This window comes from Stegostoma tigrinum, chromosome 5, assembly GCF_030684315.1.
Source record: "Stegostoma tigrinum isolate sSteTig4 chromosome 5, sSteTig4.hap1, whole genome shotgun sequence".
In the NCBI taxonomy this organism is placed as follows: domain Eukaryota; kingdom Metazoa; phylum Chordata; class Chondrichthyes; order Orectolobiformes; family Stegostomatidae; genus Stegostoma; species Stegostoma tigrinum.
Genome location: NC_081358.1, coordinates 81,008,283 through 81,013,955, shown reverse-complemented (window position 1 = coordinate 81,013,955; position 5,673 = coordinate 81,008,283).

Sequence of the window (5,673 nt, the reverse complement as noted above, 5' to 3'; positions counted from 1 at the left end):
TAGTGGCATTTAGATCTCAATCTTTCCAAAAATAGAACAGTTTCACACTATCTGCTCTGCTCAAACCCTTCAGGATTTTGAAAATGTTTCTCACATTTTTTCTGAATGTTGCTTTCTTTAGGGAAGACAGTCCAAATTTTGTTGATGTATCAACATATCTCAAGCTCCTCGTTCCTAGACCCATTCACACAAACCTTTTTTGTCCTAACTTTTAGATCTTACTTGAAGTATGGTGCCCATTTGCCCAGTTGCAGCTACATCAGTGATTTATATGGGTTTAACATGATGTCTTTGTTCTTGTAATCTATACCCTTATTAATAAAACTTAGGGTTTGAATTTTCCTATTTGCAGTTAATGGGGAGGAATAGGTTTCATGATAAATTGTTTACCATGGTCCAGAGGAAATTTTTGCATACAGTCTTTTGCCTCAGTAATTATGCAACCAAGTTATTGGGCACATTTCTCAGGGAATTGCACAACAAATGCCCTAGCATACTTAATTATCATACATGCTTATATTTAAACCCAGGTGTATACCACTTCAGATGCAGCAAGTCAGCGACTACTCCTCAATCTGAAGTTCTCAATCCTGAAGTTTGGAAATGTCACAAAGGAAAGGCAAGCTGACTCCCAAAATCCAGGGTAGGGATCTGGACATTTTGCTGGATGGGGTGGTGGAAAGGGGAATGTTCCTTTTTCTATTAATTGATATAGAAAGCACAACTTGTAGGTTTTGTCAGCCAGGAAAAAAAATTCAATGCAAGTCAGTGATATGTTCCGCGTCAGATGGGGTGCCCAGCAGTGCAGAAAAATGATCTTCTATTCTTCACAAAAGTTCTACTGTCTTCTCTCTGCAACCTCACACACATAGGACCAGCACTGACTCTCATTTATCCATCGGCCACTTGTCTCACCAAGGTTCATGGACTACAACTCAAATGATTGTGTGCGTCATGCCTACTCAAAGTCTCTCAATCACCTCACTTCCCAAACTATTAATGCTTCCTGCCTTGTGTACTTCAACCTCGCACAATGAGGACACCTCACCATGTCTCCTGCTCATACGTCATCCTGTTAATTATACTTTCATCTCCTTCCCTCATATTCAATCCCTCCCTTTATTCATTGCAGGAAACAAATGACCCACAACTGGACCTAGAATCCCTGGAATGGTGGGGATTAGGGTTGGGTGAAGGGGGTTGTCACTACACATAAGGCTCTCTTCACCAGTCAATAGCTCGGCCTCTCCAATAGGCTGCCATTCCAGAAATATTCATTGTGCTGTGCTTCTCTCCCATTACCATCAGTGTCAACTTATTCTGAATCTGCACCGGCCTTAATCTAGCTTCTATAGCTAGTTTTCTCTCTTACACAGTCCTTAGCAGCACCCAGGTGTCCTTCGCTAAGAAGAGGCTAACATAGGAGATCCTTAGCTCCACCTCTGAGAGAGAAAGCCAGTGAATTCTCAAGGGGTGCATCAGTGTGGTTTTCTCCAGCACCTTCCACCAGCTCAATGGCTTTCACCTCAGTGGTGCCATGATTGGCTCTGTCCTAGAGTAGACAGAGTTGAAGTGGCATTGAGTCATACTGACAAGGGATACTATAGTCAGGGGCACAGGTAGGCGTATGTGTTTCTGTGGCCAAGAGTAACCCTCTTGGATGGTGTGTAACCTTCCTGGTGCCAGGTTCAAGGATGTCTCTGAGTGGGCACAGGAAGAGTCGGCAGCCAAAGGTCATGATCCTTGTTGGTACCAATGATATAGGCTGAAAGAAAGATGAGATCCTAGAAAGAGAATTTAAGGAGTTAGGCAAGTATTTGAAAAACAGGACCTCTAGGATTTTAATCTCAGGATTACTGCCTTTGCCACATATTAGTGAGGTCAGAATTAGCAAAATGATAAAGTTAAATGCATAGCTAAAGAACTGATACATGAGGGAGGGCTTTGGATATCTGGTACATTAGAATTTTTTTCCAGGGCAGATAGGATCAGTGCAAGAAGGACTGATATCCTTTCAGCAAGTTTACTTGTATCACCCAGACGGGTTTAAACTTGTGTAGCAGTGGTCTGGGAAGCAGAACAGTTGGGCACCATGCTAAGAAATTGAAAAGAAGTTCAATGTCAAGTCAAGTAAGTCTAGTAGGAAGAATAGGCTGAGACAGGTTAATCAACATGGTGGGACTGGCAATATTTATTTTAATGCAGGGAGTATTACAAGTAAGGCAGAAGTGCTTAGAGTCTGGATTAGTACATCTAACTGTAATGTGGTAGCCAATACAGAGGCTTGATTGAGAGAAGGGTGTGATTAGCAGCCCAAAATTCCAGGGTTTGGTGATTTCAGGTGAGATAGAGAGGGATGCAAAAAAGGTTGGGGAGTTACATTACTGTACTATAGGACAACATCTTGGAGGGCTCATCTAATGAGGCCTTATGGGTTAAACTTCAGAATAAGAAATGTGCAATCACCATGGTGGGGTTATACTAGAGGCCTCCCAAAAGAAAGTGTGACATAGAGGAACAGATATGTGGGCAGATCATGGAAAGATGCAAAAACAACCATTTTGTTGTAGAAGATAACAAAGTGTGGAGCTGGAGGAACACAGCAGGCCAGGCAGCATCAGAGGAGCAGGAAAGCTGATACTTTGGGTTAGGACCCTGGGAACCCGAAATGCTGCGTGGCCTGCTGTGTTTCTCTAGCTCTGTACTTTGTTATCTCTGACTCCCGCATCAGCAGTTCTTGCTATCTCAGGGTTGTTGTAGAAGGTGATTTTAACTTCTTCATTATTGACCGGGATTCCTTAAGTACCTAGGGCCGAAAGAGGGCAGAATTGGTTTGGGTTTCTTGAAGAAATGTGTAGATAGTCCAACTTGAGAAGGGGCTCTACTTGTCTCGGGGAATGGGTCTGGCTGGGCAATTGAAGTTTCAGTGGGAAGCAATTTGGGAAATAGTGATCATAATTTTATATGATTTAAGATAATTATAGATAAGGATAAGGCAGGTCTTTGGGTGAAAGTGATAAACTGGGGGAAAGGCTAATTATAACAATATTAGGCAGGAACTGGAGAAATTAGATTGAAGACAAATGTTTGAGGGTAATTTCACATCTGACATGGAGGAGTCTTAGAGGCCATGTGATCAGAGGTTAAGACCAGCATGTTACTGTTAGGATGGAAGATAAGGATGGCATGATTCTTGGATGACAGAAGATATTGAAAGGTTATACAAAAAGGAAAAGGAAGCATATATAAAGCTTAGGAAACTGAAATCAAACAAAGCCTTTGAGGAGAATGAAGGAACCAGAAAGGAATTTAAACAAGAAATTATGATGTCTAGAAGGGACCATGAAACATCTTTATCAAGTAGAATTAAGGAGAACTGCAAGATATTTTAAACAAATAATATGATCAAGAGGTAAAGGGTATGGCCACTCGAGGAAAATTTATGCATGGAGCTAAAGAAAGTAAATGTGGTCCTGAATGAATACTTCACATTGGCATTCACTGAGGAGAAGGACATAATGTTGGTAAGAATAAGAGAGGTGCGTATCGATACTTGGAGCATGTTGATATGAAGAAAAAGGAGGAGGAGGTGTTGAGTGTTTAGAAAAACGTTGAGGTAGATAGGTCCCCAGGGCCTGATGGGATCTATCCCAAAATGTTGAAATTGGCAAAGGAGGTGAATTGTTGGGGCCTTGACTGAGATCTTTGAATCCTTTTTAGCCACAGGTGAGGTCCCAGTAGACCTTTAAGAGGGCAACAGAGATATTTCATTAAATAATAGGCCAGTAAACTTACATCAATGACATGGAAATTATTGGAGATGACTCTCAGAGACAGGATTTACTTGATGTTGGAGAAAAATGGATTATATGGGATAGTTGGCACAGCTTTTCAGTGGAAGTCTTGTCTCACAAACTTGATTGAGTTTTTTCAGAAAGTGACGAAGATGGTTAAGGAGGGTAGGGCATTTACTAAGCATTTGACATGGTATTTCACAGGCTGGTCCAAAGATTAAGTTGCCTGGGATCCATAGTGAGTTGAGATGTGGGATACAAACTTGGCTTGGACATCAAAGTAGTTTGGAGGGGTATTTTCTGACTGGAGGTCTGATTAGTAAGTTTGCAGATGACACTGGTGGAATTGTGGATAAGGAGGAACATTGTCAAAGGATACTGCAGGATACAGGTCAGTTGGAAAATTTGGTAGAGAAATAGGAGATGGAGATTAATCCAGAAAATGTAAAGTGATGCATTTTGCACAAAATGCAAAAGGAAAGTATGCAGTAAATTGCAGGACCCTTAGGAGCATTGATATCCAGAGGGATCTTGTATCCAAGTATATAGCTCTCTGAAAGTGGCAACGTAACTTGATAAGGTGGTTGCATATGGCATGCTTATCTTCATTAGCTGCAGTAGTATGAGACTTTATTTAGGTCACATTTGGAGTATTGTGTGCAGTTCTGGTCAGCATGCTATAGGAAGGATGTGAAGGCATTTGAGTGGGTGCCAAAGATGTTTCATGGATGCTGTCTGGATTGGCCTGTATCAGCAATAAGTGGAGGTTGGACAAAGTCGGATTGTGATCACTAGAGTGTTGGAAGCTGGGGGGAGACCTGATGTAAGTGTGCAAAATTATGAGAGTTATGGATAGAGGGGATAGTCAGAGTCTTTTTCTCAGGATGGAAATCCCAAATCCTAGGGGACATAAGTTTATAGTAAGGGAAAATGTTTACATGAGGTGTGCAGGGAATGTTTTTGATATAGAGTGGAAGAATAAGGAACGTGCCACCAGAGGAGGTGGTAGAAACAGATAGGTTAGCAAAGCTTAAGAGTCATTTGGACTGACACATGAACAGGCCTATGAACAGGGGGATACAGACCATGTGCAGGCAAAATTGGTTAAGAAGAGCATCATGATTGGCACAGATATGGTGGACCAAAGGGCCTGTTCCTGCTCTGTACTGTTCTATTTCCTATGTTGTAGCTCAGTGAAAGTGGATGTGAGTTTTACACACTGGGTATTGCCTATCCCAGAAAAGGCCAAAGGAAATTGACTCGGAATCAGGAATGCAGGGAACAGTGGATTTCCTTAAAAAAAACTGTGCCTATTCATATACTAAATACATCTCCCCACCCAGGCAAACAATTAGCCCTTCATGAAGAAATCTTCCATTGCAACTTGCTATGTGACAGACACAGGGCTGTTATCTCTGCCAAGGACATGTCTCTCTCACAGACATGCCTGATAAAGTTATATTTCACAACCCGTATAGTATCAAATTACCTGAAGAGAAAAGTTAAAACAGACTCACTGGAGAGAAAAGTAAAATCCATTCAGACAGAAAGGACATTTTGAAGAAATTCATACCAGCTGCAGACCTTGCTCCCACCCTCAGCTCCAAAGGATAGAGAACAAAACAAAAAAGACCCGCTATAGAACAGACAAAATACTGTCATTATAACCATTATTAGCTGTCATGTGTTGTACGTTTTTCCTGGCAGTTTAGCTTGCTCTGCTATAAGGCTCTGGCTAATTATGGCTATAGAGACTGAATCAAAAACATCCTTCACATTGTAAATTGCTGAGTCTCAAGCAGGAAAAATACTCGCTGAGATAAATTCTCCTCTTCTTTTTTCCAGTAGATTGTACTGCTCTGCATGGTCTCTGCACATT